This window comes from Pinus tabuliformis, chromosome X (assembly GCF_031772625.1).
Source record: "Pinus tabuliformis cultivar Carrire ecotype Pingquan chromosome X, CPIR1, whole genome shotgun sequence".
NCBI classification, from domain to species: domain Eukaryota; kingdom Viridiplantae; phylum Streptophyta; class Pinopsida; order Pinales; family Pinaceae; genus Pinus; species Pinus tabuliformis.
The window spans coordinates 924,668,011-924,686,990 of record NC_142308.1 but is presented as its reverse complement, the minus strand read 5'-3'; positions in this window follow the sequence as shown (position 1 = coordinate 924,686,990).

The following is an 18,980-nucleotide window of genomic DNA, read 5'->3' as shown; positions in this document are numbered from 1 at the left end:
CAGAAAAATCATCATAACATTTGTTTTGAGCATCAAATTGAAATTTTGTAAGAAGTTATGAAAAGGGGACAGATGTTAGTTTCCTACGTATACATTTTACACTCGAAGGTCAAAACCGTGACACGTGGTACTTCATACAAGGTCCCTCTTTTGAAAAGGTATATAATAAAGTCATCTTGGGAGATTGTGCATAACTCTTTCTTGGAGAATCTAAATTTGATCAGAGTGGTGGCATTGGAAAGAGGATGTAGAGGGCTACTATAGGTCGCAATTGCAGAACTAGCTAATCTGAAATTACAGAGATACATCAGATTCAATATCGAGATCCTACAAAAGAAAAAAAGGTGTGTAATTTTTTTTAATTTTGCATAAGATTGGTTTGAAAAATTAGTTTGAAGGAATTCAAAGGGAATAGTGAAGAATTATTTGCACTAATTAATGCTTCGAGGAAAGAAAATGGAAACACCTAGTAAGCAACCTAAAGCTCTAGCATGACTCGTGAAGAAGAGGAAGAAATGCAACATGATTTATCAAAATTACAAGACCAAGTACAACAAATTTCACTGTCACTAAAGGTAAATGAAGCCAATATGAATGGCATGGAATCTAAGATGAATGACATGGATGCTAAGATGGAAGCTAAGTTGAATCACATGGATGATAAGATGGAAGAATTGAAGATAAGTTTGAATAAGTTGCTACAAGAAATGGTCACTAATGGTGAAAGGGTAGTAAAGGAAACTCATGATGAGAACAAAAGAAATGTTAACAATGATTTCATACTTAATATGTTGGATTGAAGACCCACCATATTCGAAAAAATGATATGAGGAAGTTTGATGGCAAGGATCCCGCAACATGGATACTACAGATGGAGCAATTTTTCGATCTCCATTATGTGGAAAACACACAAAAGGTACATATCGCAACTTTATATTTGGAACCAAATTAGTTTGTATGGTATCGATGGATTTTCTCTCATAAACAAATTGTCACCTGGGCAGTCTTTACGGAAGAAATGACAGCACATTATGAGGATACAAAAAGTAACACTTTTTTTAGCTAATTGATGAGTCTCAAACAAAAGGGTTCAATGATGGAGCACATTGAGGACTTCCAAAAATTGAACATAAGGGTAAAAGATATTCCAGAGGAGCATAGGATTGATGTGTTCATAGGGACTTGAAAGGATAATATTCAACATGAGGTTCACCTTTGGGAACCTAATTCATTGGAGAAGGCATTTAGGTTAGCAAGAAAAATGGAAAGCAAAATTATGGCAACCAAGTAGCCTACCACTCACCACTATAAAGATGGAAGTGTTGTTGCCCCTAGCCTTCCACAACCTATAAGGTTGAAACAACAATAATTGGAAGAAAAAAGAGTAAAAGGGCTTTGTTACAATTGTGATAGCAAATAAACTAAAGGTCATAAGTGTGCTGAGAAGAAATTATTCTACATAGATTGTGAAAAGGAGGAAGAAAAGGAACAAGAAATGTCAAAAGAAGAGGATATATTCAAGAAACAAACTCTAGATAAAGAAGAAATCAATCCTACCATATCTTGTAATGTATTAGATGGAATTACCACTCCTCAAGCTATCAAGATAGAAGGACATATCAAGAAGAAAAAGGTAATAGTATTGATTGATTCAGGAAGTACCCACAATTTTATTCATTGTCAGATAGCAAAAGAATTGAATTGCTTCCTATATCCAACACCAGAGTGTCAAGTGATGGTTGCAAGTGGAGGAACCATAAATTGCTCTGGAAAGTGCCATAATATCAAGCTATCCATGGGAGAATATGTATTGAATACCCCAATGCTTTCCATTCCAATGGGAGGTGCTGATATTGTACTAGGAGTACAGTGGCTACAATCCTTGGGTACAATAGCTTTTAATTTTCAAGAACTTTTCATGAAATTTTCTGCAGAAGGAAAGGAAGTTGAATTAAGGGGTATTGCAAGCAAACCGGGAAAGGTAATCAGCTCTAACGGTATGACAAAGCTTCTAAAAAAGGAACAATGAGGTGTAATTGCACAATTATGTTCGCTATATGTTTCCACATCGAAATCACCTATTTCTCCAGATCTCCATAAAGTCTTGGAAAATCATTCCAATGTATTTGAGACTCCCAAAGGTCTCCCACCTATTCGTGATCAAGATCATACTATTCATTTGATTCCAGGAAGTGTTCCTCCAAACATCAGGCCGTACAGATATCCCTATGCCCAAAAGAGTGAAATTGAACATATGATTGCAGAAATGCTAGAGGATGGTATAATTCAACCTAGTCAAATTTCTTTCTCTACTTCAATAGTATTGGTGCACAAGAAGAATGGATCATGGCGCATGTGTCCAGATTATAGGGAGATCAACAAGCTCACCATTAAATATAAATTTCCCATTCCTGCCATTGATGAATTGCATGGATCAGTTTACTTCACCAAGTTGGATCTTTGTTTAGGATATCATCAAATCAGAATGAAGACTAAAGACATTATGAAAACATCATTTAGAACTCATGAGTGTCATTATGAATCTTTGGTCATGACTTTTGGCCTTACCAATGCACCTTCTACATTTCAAGGTTTAATGAATTCCATTTGCAAACCCCTCCTTAGAAAATTTGTGTTAGTATTTTTTGATGATATACTAATCTACAACAAGTCTTGGAACGATCATGTTGAACATGTTGACAAGGTGCTACAACTATTGGAGGAGAAACAATTATATGAAAAAAGTTCCAGATGTTTCTTTGGAGTATAGGAGGTGGAATATCTGGGTCATATTGTATCTCATGAAGGTGTTAAGGTAGACCCTAGCAAAATTAAAGCCATTGAGGAATGGAAAATACCTGCATCCATAAAGCATCTGCAAGGATTTCTCAGTTTGACAGGGTATTATCGCAAGTTTGTTAAGAATTATGGGAGAATAGTAGCACCTCTAACAGCATTATTGAAGAAAGATGCATTTTCATGGACTCCAGAAGCAACAAAGGCCTTCAAACATCTTAAAGAGGCAATGTGCCAAGCACCGGTCTTAGCTACATCGGACTTGACAAAAACCTTTATTATGGAATGTGATGCTTAGGAAATGGAATCAATGTTGTTTTAATGCAAGATGAAAGACCCATTGCTTTTGAAATTCATCCAATCAAGGGAAAGTATTTACACAAATCTATTTATGAGAAGGAAATGTTGGCAATACTACATGCACTTAAGAAATGATGACTCTTCCTAATGGGAAGACACTTCAAGGTAAAAATAGATCATGATAGCCTTAAATACTTTTTAGAACAAAGATTATCCTCTAAAGAGAAACAAAAATGGGTCACAAAGATGTTGGGTGATGACTTTGAAATCATCTACAAAAAAGGGAAGCAAAATGCTGTGGCAAATGCACTCTCAAAAAAGGATGAGGATGTGGAAGCATTGTTGTGCACCATTTCTATTATCTAACCAGATTGGATAAGCGAAGCAAGGGAGGAATGGAAGAATGATGAAGAAGTGTGGGCACTTATTCAAAAGTTACAACAAGATTCCAATACATCTGATACATTTAGCTGGAAAAATGATTCGTTATGGTACAAAGATTTCTTATACCTCTGTAAGAATTCCCAACTCAAACAAAATATTTTTATGGAATTGCACACTTCTCCCTTAGGAGGGCACTTAGAATTTTTAAAAACTTACCACAGGGTTAAGAAGGAATTTTTTTGGGATGGCCTTAAATCGGATATTCAAAAGTTTGTGGCAGAATGTTTTGCTTGCCAACAAAATAAAGTTGAAACAATTAAGACCCCAGGTCTATTACAACCTTTATCCATTCCAAGCCAACATTGGGAGGAGGTTTCAATGGATTTGATCACAGGTTTACCCAAGTCTAAAGGAAAGAGTGCCATCATGGTGGTAGTTGATAGACTTACCAAGTATGCACACTTTTGTGCATTATCACATCCATTTAAAGCCAATACAGTTTCTATTGCATTTATGGAAACAATTCAAAAGCTACATGGAAACCCAAAGATTATTGTAAGTGATAGAGATCCCATTTTCACTGGAAATTTTTGGACATAATTATTTTCTTGTCTTGGTACTCAGTTAGCTCATAGCTCATCTTATCATCCTCAATCTGATGGGAAAGCTGAGATAGAAAACAAATGTTTGAAAGGATATCTTCGTTTCTTTGTATCTGATAAATAGACACAATGGGTCAAATGGTTGCCTCTGGATGAATGGTGGTATAACACTTCCTTCCATACTGCAGAAAAAACGACCCAATTTATGGCACTTTATGGATATCAACCACCATCGATCACATCATATTTAAGAGAAAATTTTAAGGTTGAAGTAGTGGAACATCACATCGAGCACCAACAACAAGTTCTCGAACTCTTAAAGGATAACCTCCTGTTGGCGCAAAATAGAATGAAACAACAAGCAAATGAATATCGCAAAGAAAGAAGTTTTGATGTAGGTGACTAGGTATTCGTACGGCTACAACCATATAAACAAATGTCGCTCAAGAAAGCTAAGAAGGATAATAAATTATCACCAAAGTATTATGGTCTGTACAAGGTGTTGCAAAAGATTGGTACTATGGCATACAAATTGGAGCTTCCTAAAGCTTCTCGATTACACCCAGCTTTCCATGTTTCATGTTTAAAGAAGGTTATAGGCGACAACCTCCCAGTTCAAACAATATTGATAGAACTTGATAAGGAAGGAAAAATTATGTTGGAACCAGAAGCAGTCATAGAAACAAGAACTCGACAACTACGAAATCGATCAATTTTGGAGTATCATCAAGTGGAAGAACTTATCCGCTGAACATTCCACATGGGAGGATGAGAATTTTATACAAAGGCATCCAAAACTACTCAGGTGTTGAGGAAAACACTTTTTTGAAGGAGAGGGGCATGTTGGGTCCCTATAATACTAGTGATTCCCCCATTACTATTGTAGTTGTATCCCTTATTAATATTGTTGTGCCCCAATTGTCCCCATATTGTTATTACTGTGCCCCTCAAAATCCCTATATTGTTATTTTTATGCCTTTATATTATTATTGTTAGGTCAGTTTGGTTATATTACGACCCCTTAGACTATTATATATAGAAAGGAGGATTTCTCATTTGAATCATCCAAGAATTGTTCATTTGTGTAATGTAAAGGAGGTTGCCCCCTCGAAGAGGCTGAATTCTAAGGCATTGATCTATCTCTTCTATATTTTTGTGAGCTAGTTTCTTAACATGGACTTCATGTCTTGTACTTGCACTCACTTATGTTCTCTGGACACATTGAAACACGAAGTGTGTTTGTCCTCATTATTATATCTTTCTTGTTTTCTAGTTCACACAACCGTGTTTCTCACAGACCATGCCTTGACCAACATAGGTAATCCAATGTGTCGGTGGCTACATTGGAAGTATCACTTCGCGTCATCAGGCCCATTCACCATTAGCTTAGGACTAGGAGTAATGTTTGCTTTTTGTTGTTTTCTTGCATGCTTGTTTGCTTACTTACCTCGCATGTTTTTTTATTTGCTTGCATGCTTGTTTGCTTACTTACCTCGCACGTTTATTTACTTGATTGCTTGTTTGCTTACCTTCTTTTCTTTCGCATTTACTTCTGCTTCTCCTTTGATCTATGTTTGTTTTCTTGTTTTGCGCTTGTAGGTTAGTTTAGCATGAAATTGTGTGTGACTCTTGAAACATGCTAGGTAAAGTACAACATGAGTTGTACAACTATCAAAATTTGGTTATCTATTGTCCTCTCTCATATGAAGAACTTGTTATCTTTAGTCCATGATATGCCAATGGAAAATAACTATTGTTCTAAGTGAACCTTGGTGAAAACACAATGCTTGCGTGCTACCTAGTGTCACCTACTCTAGTCGGTTGTTTTTCGATTAACATTTTACAACTCAGTCAAGTATAGTAAGGTGAGGGGAAAACCTTAACAAGCACATCAAAGGTATACATCTAAACTAATTTTCTGAAGGAATAACCTCTTCTACTCTCAATAAGTTGAGAGCCCTCTTCTGCCTCGAAAATGAATAAGTGCTATGAATAGTTATGCAAAATGAAAAAATGAAAAGTGAAAATTTTCAAAAAATGAAAAATGAATAAGGCCATAGAAGAGAAAGGATTCCTACGTAGGTAGGTGATACATGTAACTCCACTAGGGAACTGACCAGACTCATTGTCAACAAAGTGATGCTTGTGTTCTTGTGTGACTCCGTTGGGGTACTTTCCAAGCCTACTGGCAGCGAAGCAACACCAGAGATGAAACTAACACTGTGACGACTATACTGCTTGTGCACCAATATACCCCTCAACCCCAATCGAAACAACTGTGTTGGCTTGGCTTGGAATGTGTGTCAACCAACCAAGAGATTGGTAGATACTACATATTACAATCAAGCAAGTGTGGAAACCAAGACAAAATAAGAACTGAACAATACTTCTGGAGGTGTTAGATTTGCCTTTCACGAACGAGGTCCATTCAGAGAGTTGGAGTCCTACTAGTGTGTCACCAGGTGTTGTAGTGGCTACAACCACCATCCAAAATTTTACCTTAGTTTTGTTTTGGAGTCTCCCTACCAACCATCCTCAGTAGCATCTCTTGCACTGTCAAGTACACAAGCTTCAGTGGTTCCCTAGCAGATTACCAGCATGTGCATGATAGCTTGTTGCGTCCCCCTCATAGGTTGTTTCTCTCGACTTGTTCCAGCTGTAGGCTGAGAAACTCCCTCAAGAAATTTCGCAATTATAGAGGCGAACCAGAATTCCCTCCAAAAATTGTGCAATCTTATCTGGCAGCCTGCTAGGCTCTATAATTGCACAATTTTTCCTGTCAACCTTCGCTGGAAAAACTGCGCAATCTGTCCCAGCATGACTGCTCAGCCCACAAATTGCGCAATCCTTCTAGGCAGCCAACCCAACTCCCTCGTAGAAATGCGCAAATTTTCCACTAAGTCAAGCAGGCTGTTGCATGTGCCATTGGGTTGACTGGTTTCACCTCAGACTGAGAAAACTTGACTTGCATGCATGGGTTATTTTTTCCCAAAATAGAAAAAAGCAACATTCAAAAAGAATCCCTATATTTTAGCAATCTATTTTTAGTAGCTAGAGGTTACATACAAAGACCATTTTAGAATCTTTCCTCCAACTGTCGCTTTTACCAAGATTTGTGGCTTACACGTCATGAGCCTCAAACTTATTTATTTTCCACTTCAGAGCTCACTTATTAACATTGATCTTGGAGCTCTGACATCCCACAACACATTCAGGAGTCTACAACACATCCAGCTCAGTTATTTACAGGTAAGTCGTCTTAACTTCTCTTTCGTATCATTTCTGTTTCTTTTTTTGTTTTGGCTTTTGTGACTGTTGTTTACTTGATTTCTATGAATGCTTGTTGCCATTTACATGCATATTAGCTTATATTAGCACCATTTCAGTTTTCGTTACCATCTCATTGTTGTTGCATGCATCATATTGTTTTGCACGAACGATTGCCGATTCGGTGACTCGCTTAACACACATGCATGTTGTTCCATTTTCTAAATCTTTCATTCACTATTTGCATGCATAATCATTCAATCCTACTTACACTCAGTATCACCATGTATTGACATTCACATTATTTTTCAATTGCCCGTTGGCGAGTCTGGGCCGCTTTAACCTAGAATCTGCCTCACCAAGAAAACATTGCATAATCCTGAGAGGGAAGGCTCTGCCTTCCTCTCAGAAAATGAGCATTTCTACCCAGTGACTATCCTCCAGTATTTCATTGCGCAATTCTGAGAGGTAGTGACTGCTGGCCTAGAAAATAGCACAATGCATTGCTCACAGAAATTGCACAGTGTGCAATTCCAGTAGCAAGAAGGCTAGTCTATATTACGCATTGTGCAATTCCAGTAGCGAGCCGGCCTCCCAACAGCCCGGACTGCCTTTTGCATAGTTCTGGTAGCCAGTCTCCCAGCCTCGCAGGAAAAATTGCACAATCCTTGCCAGTCAATCCCCAAGTGTGTTGCATGTCATTCCTCAAGTTTTCTTTTGTTTTATCTAACACATTTCTTACCATGCAAGTTGCTACATCTCCAGATCTAGTAGGAGTTCATCCACCTCTTAGTAGTTCAGGATCTATGGCCTCCAAGAGAGCATGATCAAAAGAAACTAACATAAGTGCAACTTGAGTAGCAGTTGAGAGAGTGTCTACAATTCTATCGATCTATGAAGACACCAAGTTGATTGTAGACAAGGACATCAAGATTAAATGGAAAGAGGTCAATGGTGCATTTGTAAGAACATTTTGGGAAGATCGCGTAGACAGCCAAGTCTATGTGATCATACACAAGTACGGCTTGTACCAGATTGCATGCAAGTATCTCATGTTCCCATGTGTGGACATGATACATTGGATAGTATCACACACTGATCACGAGAAGATGACATTGAGAAGTGTCAGTGGGATGGGGATTGCTACGTTCAAGGCATAGGATTATGGACAAATGTATCATATTTCAAAGCCACTAATCACCATGGAGACACCGTTTAGCATACCCAGTGATCCCAGATTCAGAGATACCTTGAAGAACTGGGTGAAGGAGCTGGCCAAATTGAGGATGACACCCAACCAGGTCTACAAGACGAAGATAATTTGGAAGGCGTATCAATACTTGATCATATTTTCATGTCGCTTGTATGGCCAAGAGAGCACGAAAACCTTCTCGTTGAGTTGGGTAATTACAGTGGACCAGCTGGCCAGAGAAGAAAAAGAATGCAACTGGTTTGACATGTTGGCTCACCAACTGAAGGAACAAGTAACAATAGCTCGATAGCTGCCCAAAGGTCAGCAAGCAGAAATCTACATGTTCGCCTACATCTTGAATCCAATCTATGCCCGTCAGGAGTTCTCAAGCTTGAAGTGTGCATGGACATCGACGGAGACCTCTGTGAACAGTTATTGTAAGATGTTGTCTGAATGCAACTTGGGTGGAGTTATCACATAGCTGTCTAATAATTTTGTCACCCTAGTGTACAAGATGATATTTGAATAGGATCCACCCTGCATGTCAAAAGAAGCTATGGAGACACTGATTGATAGAGAAAATTGGTATACCTCACCATCTGGCACCTTCATACGGATGTACAATGCGAAGAAGCCTCCACATGTATTACCAAATTTTTCCTTGGACAAACGCATCATGTAGGAAGTATCATATCACATCTTGGAAGGATTGACAGCTAGGTTGCACTGGAAGAAGAAGGCACCTTAACCTGCTCTTTTGTTGCAGATTAGGTTATACGAGATATAGATTTTTAAGCATGCGAATGTCAAAACAAAGGAAATTGAGAAATTTCCATTCGACGCCTCAAGCTACAATCCATATGACCTACATTGTCTTGTAAAATATCACTACATGAGAGTGCAGTTCAGTGGATCCACGGGGCATGTCATTGGGTGGAGGAAGACCCATGGAGATATTTTCATAGTTTCACCAAACCCAATGAACTGGTAGGCATCGCTATGGAATGGTTGGTGAACCACCATGAAGTAGCATCCTAGAGAGCACCAGCACTAGTAGCAGTAGTAGAGGTGAACATATCGGCGCATGATAAAGGAAAGAGGAAGATTGTCGACAACATGGAGTAGGAACAAATCTAAAAGTTCCTTGTAGACCCACTTGTATAGAAAGTATCTTTGGCAATAGAGGTGAAGTGGCAACATCACGATAAGAGGAATGTGCAAAGGTAGAGAGAAAAATAGATAATGGAAGAAACAGAGAAGGAGTTGCATAAGTTGAACGATCCACTTCAGAAGGAACAAGAGCTACATAGACAGGAGAAGGAAGCACAATAAGAACATGTACAACAGGAGGTGCAACATGTATAAATAGATGAGACTGCACATGTATAGGTAGTTGACTCATCTGAACATATGATATCAGGCAGATAGGGTGAGCCATTGTAGGAGCAGGACTTTTCTCAAGAGATTGAAAAATCACTTGAGTAGATGGATATGGACATGGAGAAACAGGAATTAGAGCAAGACATTGACCTCATGCCTCACCACCAAGTGGTCGACTCACCAGCTTCACCGGATCTAGAAGCGGAGCAAGTCCTAAGTGACAAAGGAGACACTGAGATCCTTGGAGACAATCCAAAGGAGGAGATGCACAACAACTCGTTCGACGAATCCCAACATAAAGTTGTGCAATCTCGTAGAGTTTCGACACTAGATGATCGCACATCTCCTGCATAGTTTGAGGAATGATTGATTGTGTCTGATGTGCATAAACATCCATCAACATTGGGCAATGCTACCAGAGAATATGTGAAAGCTGCTATCTCGAGTGCTCACTTACTAATAGCTGAGAATGATTGAATGGCTAAGGAATTATAGACAAGCAAGGAGGGAGGAGTATTGTTTACAACATCCATCAAAGCAGAGTTGAAGAACGCAATATTGGATGAAGTATTGTCCCTTGACATAGTCATGTGCGTGTTGCATTCCAAGTTTGTTACCGTGCATAAGGGAGTTGTTCATCTCAATGGTCGGCAGTAGCGATGTGCTAGGAGAGCACGTATCTTTTCAAACGTGCATGATGTTATTGATTACACGCAAACATGGACAATGAGATATAAGGGAAGCCTGCTACACTTGCTGAAGATGATGAAGCCACTAGTGGTCGAGCTGAAGGCACGCATTCAAAGTCGGATCTGGAATTATGAAGATCTCTTGCAACTCATCACTAGTCTATAAGCTTCCCATGCATGGGTATTCAAGAGTATGGATGATGTTGTGCGTGTAAATGTCATCCCATATATTGGGACACTCACCCAAGTGAAGACAAAGGCACTGGCTCGACTGGAACTTGAATAATACTCTGACAAGTTGATGCGCATAGCCACCAGCATAGACTTGGTGATGAGTGCAGACACCATGTAGAAGTATGTTGTTGGTCTGGTCACACTCAAGACAATGATGCACATGTTAAGAGACGAGTTGGACATAAGAGCTCAAGCAGTGTACCCGGATGCTAAGAAGGCAAGAGTTCATTTCTAGAAATATGTCACCTTTGAGTACATGAACACCATCACAGACTACCGAGCTTAGCATCATTTTGCTACTATCGACCACCATGACGATGTCAAAGAGTTGGTATTCTCATAGTTGTCTGAGTCATAGTGATGTCTTGCATGGCTTGCTCAAGCCTATTTTGTCTCACATGGGTATATGTGTATATTGTATGTAATGTCTTGTCAAGTGTAAGTTCAAGTGTCGATTATTGGATGTAATAGTCATAGAGTAGGTGAAGAGTCATGAAGGTAGATGAACTGTCACAAAGGGGAATGTCAAGGGCCACCCTAGATTTTGTTATATATAGTCCCTCATAACTCATTGTACAGGCTTTTGGTAAGCCAAGCTTCCAATAGGAGTATCTTAGAGAAAGCTTGGATAGTATTGTAATGAGCCTTGGCTTCTCCAATGTGCAGAGATAGTATATCTCTTTGGAGGAGCAAGCGGTTGTGATTGTAACATTCCGCTATCGAAACTAGTGTTTCGACATGGATGTATTGTATGATTAGAACTTACACTTCTTAATATATCAGATCCATGATGTTTCATGCATATGTCGTATTTTATTCCAGCTATCTTGTTTACTCTAAATGACATATGTATTTGTTTTCTTACATATGCATGTAGGTACTATTTTGTATAAGTATGTATGAATCTTACTTAAATGTGTTGACTGGTTTAACCATTAGTTTGGATTTCTCTCTAACTTATGTTCTGGTTTGTGATGCATCTTCGCGTGTGTGTTCCCTTCCAAGCCGCGTGCTATCACAGGTTTCCAAGGGGTGCACTCACCCCACTTGTTGTGTCTTAGAACCATTCATGCATTTTCCTTGACTTGCCACAGCTATCACACCCTTGCTACCAACAAGGACATCTTACTTTCCTCTGTGCGAAACCACGGTCAAGGCAATACCGTATGACCCACTAATGTTACTCCTACACCAAATAGTCTGAGGTCTAATTGGGACTTCTTACCGGGGAGATCCCTAACATGTTGGCAGGTCCAGCACCATCAACACTTTGGTCTTGTTCTTTGGATTTTTAAAATTCTTCTTTGGCTATTCACTTTGATAAACTTCCTTCATAGAATCATCCTGTGAAGATGTGGAGCTTGTACCTTCAGCAACTGGAGCTTTACCATCTTTAATTACCTTCTTTTTTTCTTCTTCATCTATATTAACTTGTAAGTATTCTTTTTGCGATCGCTTGATTTTGTTGATACCATCATGGTTTGCATCAAGGTCTTCTTACTGTTCAGCAATATCTTCTTGAAACCATCTTTTCAAGATCTTCCTTCTTTTCTTTCCCTCCTCAACTTGTAGCTTGAGAAGAGTGGTCTTCTCTACTTCTCTGTTTTGAACCTATATCTGTTCCTTTTGCTTCTCATTTTCAATCCTGAGCCTTCTTATTTCTATTGAAGATGTTTCTAGTTGTTTTATCTTTTGATCAACATCAGATATATCTTTGATCTGATTCTTTTCCTTCAATTTCTGCTTCTTGCATTTGTTGTGTGATCCTGCTAATCTCTGCCAATGTTGCATCAAGTTCTTGTTGCTTCTATTGAATTTCTCATTTGAGGTCTCGTGTCACTATATTCTTGATTTCTTCCAATTCAATTCTAAGACTAATAATCATCTTCTCAGACTCTTCATTTTCTTTGATGAGTTCTTCTGTTGTCTTTAATTGTGCTTCCAAAAGTCTTGTATATTCCTTTTGACTTTTCAGTTCCTTTATCACCTTGAGTACTTGATTTTGAAACTATTCTTTACTCATTTCACCCATTTCTTCATCATAATCATAAGGATCCAAATTTTCAATAAGATCTTGACCTGATTTCTTTGTTGGATAGAGATTACGAAGCTTTTCCCAAAGAGATTTAGCTACTGAACATTAACCAACTTTTGTTTTCACAGAATTTGGCAAAACATTCAAAGTTACATTCATGGCCTTTGAATTGTACCTTTTAGATTCGTCTATAGATGTGTCTCCAGAAACAATTGATTCCCATACTCCATGTGCCTGTAAATGTGCTTCCATCCTGGATTCCCATATCCAGTAATTATCTGAATCAAAATCAGGGGTTGGTAAACAATACTCACTTTCTTCATATTTTGTTGTAACTATACCTTCCTTTGAAATCCTTGTATCTTGTTTCTTTGACTTTCCAATCTCTATGCTCTGAAAACTAACTTCTAGTAGTTAAGTTGTTACTGAAGGAACTTGGCTCTGATACCAATTGTTGGAATTACTGATAGGGGGTTGAATTAGTATTCCTTAGCAATTATCACTTTTAAATATTTTTAGAGCATTAATTAATCTTCAATTGTTATTAATGTTTATGAACTAATAACGGTACATAAAAGAACATAGTAGGCACAAGAACTTTAGGTGGAAACCCCCCTACAGGTCAAAAACCAACAAATGTTTTTCTAATAAATTCTTTAATCTTCAGCCCCAACTGAAATCAAAGCAATAATTTCCTATTAATCTAGAAACACATTCTTCTCCAACTCCCACTAGAAGGATGCCGCAACACCCTGGTTTCTTCAGTAATCAACTGAATGGATGCCCCAAGACCTTAGCGAGCCACAACTCACCCTAGAACCCTACCACCTTGAAGTGTTCACAGGCCCCAACCTGTAGGTGAATTCATACACCTACCTAACACCTCCCTACCACCCTATAATGCATGAAATAAGACAAGACTATGGATTCCCAAACCAGGGACAACAATCCACGATACAATAAGATGTACAATGATTTTCATGTAATTGACCAAATACCCAATCACTCTATGATTTGCAACCTAGCCATGACATCATCCCAACAATGACTCCTATACCTCCCAACACTGCCGCTTCAAATCAAAGAATAATGGCTCTTTTACAATCTTTACAGTGATGACTCTTTTACAATGTTACAATGATGGCTCTTTTACAATCTTTACAATGATGACTCTTTTACAATTTTACAATGATGACTCTTTTACAAATGACTCTTGTATAAGGATGACTCCTTTATAAATGACTCTTTTACAACTTTACAATAATGAATCTTGGCCTTAATAATACTTCACAATATTTGAATGGCTGTCATGTCATCAAGAATGTCCCACTGCAATCCTTCCTTTGATTTGATCATGCTGCTCTGAATTTCTTCTTGATGTTGTACTTGAATCTTCTTCTCCCTACATGAAAAATTTTCCCAGCAAAAGAAATTCCAAAACAAAACAAAATACCGTTCAACTTACCTCTGCCTGCAAAACACATTTAAGTGCATGATAATGAATAAATACAAATTAAAAATTACGAGGTGTACCTGAAGTGTGCTTGTCACTTTTGTTGTTCACTTGTTGTAGTAGTAGACAAATACTCCCACTCTTGATATATCCCTTGACTCTATGCAAGACTATATCCAAAACTAACCTAAATATATATACAGTAAAAAATGATGATAGACCCTAGACTTGTGATGGACCAAGTTTTAAGTAAAACAACATAGACCATTATATCAACTATGACAAGACAAGTAACATGAAAGTACAACATATAGATTTAGCAATATTGGTGTAGCATCAAGAATATGTAGCATAAAATTTGTAGTATCAAGAATAGGATATCCAAAAAACTAATTGTGACATATAGAGACATAGATATATAACCAAGACATTATATACAATTACGTTGTCCTACAAAAACATATGTCAGAGATGATACTAAAAATTCAGATGTAAATACTAATCATACATACCTTTTTGTAGGAGACTTACCCTTGCATGTTGATGTGTGGTCCTTACTGCAATGATCCTTGAATGCATGCTTTTTCTTGCCTTATAGGGGCTCGATATTGAATTTGTTGTATCTATGTCATTTCGGATCTACAGGGTCTAAAATATTGTCCTATGATAGCCCTTTGCATCCTCTTTCCAACCCCATAGGTCTTATCAATATTGGATTCTTCAAGAAAGACTTATGCTCAATCTTCCACGATGACCTGATTATAGCTTGGTTCAATATATTGAACTTGTATGAAGTGCCACATGTCATTGTTATGACCTGCGGCCTTGAAAATGATACCCAACAAAGTAAAGTCCGTCCTATTTATGTCACTATTTACAAAATTGGAATCCAATGCTTAGAGAGAAATTTATGACGATTTTCCCACCGTCTAATGTTTGACATGGAATTCGGGAGCCTGCAAAATCCCTCACTCCCTCATATCATATCTTCAAAATTCTAGACAATCAGTGTCTGCAATTTGGTCATGTGGTTTGTCATGATTTTGGCTCAAATGGGTTTTAATTTCAACTTCTGAAGCTTCACAGAAACAAATTTATAGAAAACATTCCATGATGGCATCTTTGAAGCCACAAAATCACTACCAGAGGAGGATATGTGTTATGAAACCAGCTCAAGAAAAGATAGAAAAGATAGATCAACGCCTTAGAATTCAGCCTCTTCGAGGGGGCAACCTCCTTTACATTACATAAGTGAACAATTATTGGATGATACAAATGACAAAACCTCCTTTCTATATATAGGAGTCTAAGGAGTCACAATATAATCCAGCCGACCTAACAATAATAATATAAAGCCACAAAAATAACAATAGAGGGATTCTATGGGGCACAGAAATAACAATATGGGGGTAATAGGGGCACAACAATATAAATAAGGGGTATAACTACAATAGTAATGGGGTAATCACTAGTATTATAGGGACCCAACATGCCCCTCTCCTTCAAAAAAGTGTTGTCCTCAACGCTTGAGTAGTTCTGGATACTTCTGCATAAAATTCTCATCCTCCCATGTGGAATCTTCAGCGGATAAGTTCTTCCACTTGATAAGATACTCTGAAATTGATCGATTTCGTAGCTGTCGAGTTCTTGTTTCTGTGACTGCTTCCGGTTCCAATATAATTTTTCCTTCCTCGTCAAGTTCTGGCAATATTGTTTGAATTGGGAGCTTGTCCCCTATAACCTTCTTTAAACATGAAACATGGAAAACTGGGTGCAATCGAGAAGCTGCAGGAAGCTCCAATTTGTATGCCATAGTACCAATCTTTTGCAACACCTTGTACGGACCATAATACTTTGGTGATAATTTATTATCCTTCTTAGCTTGCTTTAGGGACATTTGCTTATATGGTTGTAGCCGTAGGAATACCCAATCACCTACATCAAAACTTCTTTCACTGCGATGTTGATCTGCCTGTTGTTTCATTCTATTTTGTGCCAACACGAGGTTATCCTTTAAGAGTTGGAGGACTTGTTGTTGATGTTCGATGTGATGTTCCACTGCCTGAACCTTAGAATTTTCTCTTAAATATGATGTGATGGATGGTGGTTGATACCCATAAAGTGCCATAAATGGGGTCATTTTTGTTGCTGTATGGAAGGAAGTGTTATACCACCATTCAGCCAGAGGCAACCATTTGACCCATTGTGTCTGTTTATCAGATACAAAGCAACGAAGATATCCTTCCAAACATTTGTTTACTATCTCAGTTTGCCCATCAGATTGAGGATGATAAGATGAGCTATGAGCTAACTGAGTACCAAGACAAGAAAATAATTCTGTCCAAAATTTCCAGTGAAAATGGGATCTCTGTCACTTACAATAATCTTTGGGTTTCCATGTAGCTTTTGAACTGTTTCCATAAATGCAGTAGAAACTGTACTGGCTTTAAATGGATGTGATAATGCACAAAAGTGTGCATACTTGGTAAGTCTGTCAACTACCACCATGATGACACTCTTTCCCTCAGACTTGGGTAAACCTGTGATAAAATCCATTGAAACCTCCTCCCAACGTTGGCTTGGAATGGATAAAGGTTGTAATAGACCGGTGTCTTAATTGTTTCAACTTTATTTTGTTGGCAAACCAAACATTCCGCCACAAACTTTTGAATATCTGATTTAAGGCCATCCCAAAAAAATTCCTTCTTAACCCTGTGGTAAGTTTTTAAAAATCCTGAGTGCCCTCCTAAGGGAGAAGTGTGCAATTCCATAAGAATCTTTTGTTTTAGCTGGGAATTCTTACAGAGGTATAAGCGATCTTTGTACCATAACGAATCATTTTGCCAGCTAAATGTATCAGAAGTACTGGAATCTTGTTGTAGCTTTCGAATAAGTGCCCACACTTCTTCGTCATTCTTCCATTCCTCCCTTGCTTCGTTTATCCAATCTGGTTGGATAATAGAAATGGCACACAACAATGCTTCCACATCCTCATCCTTTCTTGAGAGTGCATCTGCCACCACATTTTGCTTCCCTTTTTTGTAGATGATTTCAAAGTCATAACCCAACATCTTTGTGACCCACTTTTGTTGCTCTTCAGAGGATAATCTTTGTTCTAAAAAGTATTTAAGGCTATCATGATCCGTTTTTACCTTGAAGTGTCTTCCCATTAGGTAGGGTCGCCATTTCTTAAGTGCATGGAGTATTGCCAACATTTCCTTCTCATAAATAGCTTTGCTTAAAAACTTTCCCTTGATTGGACGACTTTCAAAAGCAATGGGTCTTTCATCTTGCATTAGAACAACACCAATTCCATTTCCTGAAGCATCACATTCCACAATAAAGGTTTTTGTGAAGTCCGGTGTAGCTAAGACCGGTGCTTGGCACATTGCCTCTTTAAGATGTTCAAAGGCCTTTGTTGCTTCCGGAGTCCATGAAAATGAATCTTTCTTCAATAATGTTGTTAGAGGTGCTGCTATTCTCCCATAATTCTTAACAAACTTGCGATAATACCCTGTCAACCCAAGAAATCCTCGCAGATGCTTTATGGATGTGGGGATTTTCCATTCCTTAATGGCTTTAATTTTGCTAGGGTCTACCTTAACTCCTTCATGAGATACAATATGACCCAAATATTCCACCTCCTGGACTCCAAAGAAACATTTGGATCTTTTTGCATATAATTGTTTCTCCTCCAATAGTTGTAGCACCCTGTCAACATGTTCAACATGATCCTTCCAAGACTTGCTGTAGATTAGTATATCATCAAAAAATACTAACACAAATTTTCTAAGGAATGGTTTGAAAATTGAATTCATCAAACCTTGAAATGTTGAAGGTGCATTGGTAAGGCCAAAAGGCATGACCAAAAATTCATAATGACCCTCATGAGTTCTAAATGCCGTTTTCGGAATGTCTTCAATCTTCATTCTGATTTGATGATATCCTGAACGAAGATCCAACTTGGTGAAGTAAATTGATCCATGCAATTCATCCAGTAATTCATCAATGACAGGAATGGGGAACTTATCTTTAATAGTGAGCTTGTTGAGCTCCCTATAATCCGGACACATGCGCCATGATCCATCCTTCTTGTGCACCAATACTACTGGAGCTGAGAAAGAACTTTGACTCGGTTGAATTATACCAGCCTCTAGCATTTCTGCAACCATACGTTCAATTTCACTTTTTTGGACATAGGGATATCTGTACGGCCTGATGTTTGGAGGAACACTTCCTGGAATCAGATGAATAGCATGATCATGATCACGCATAGGTGGGAGACCTTTGGGAGTCTCAAATACCTTGGAATGATTGTCCAGGACTTTTTGGAGATCTGGAGAAATAGATGATTCCAATGTGGAAACATCTAGCGAACATAATTGTGCAATTACACCTCTTTGCTCCTTTTTTAGAAGCTTTGTCATGCCATTAGAGCTGATTATCTTTCCTGGTTTCCCTGCAATACCCCTTAATTCAACTTCCTTTCCTTCCATAGAAAATTTGATGAAAAGTTCTTGAAAATTAAAAGCTATTGTACCCAAGGATTGTAGCCATTGGACTCCTAGTACAACATCAGCACCTCCCATTGGAATGGAAAGCATTGGGCTAGTCAATACATATTCTCCCATGGATAGCTTGATATTAT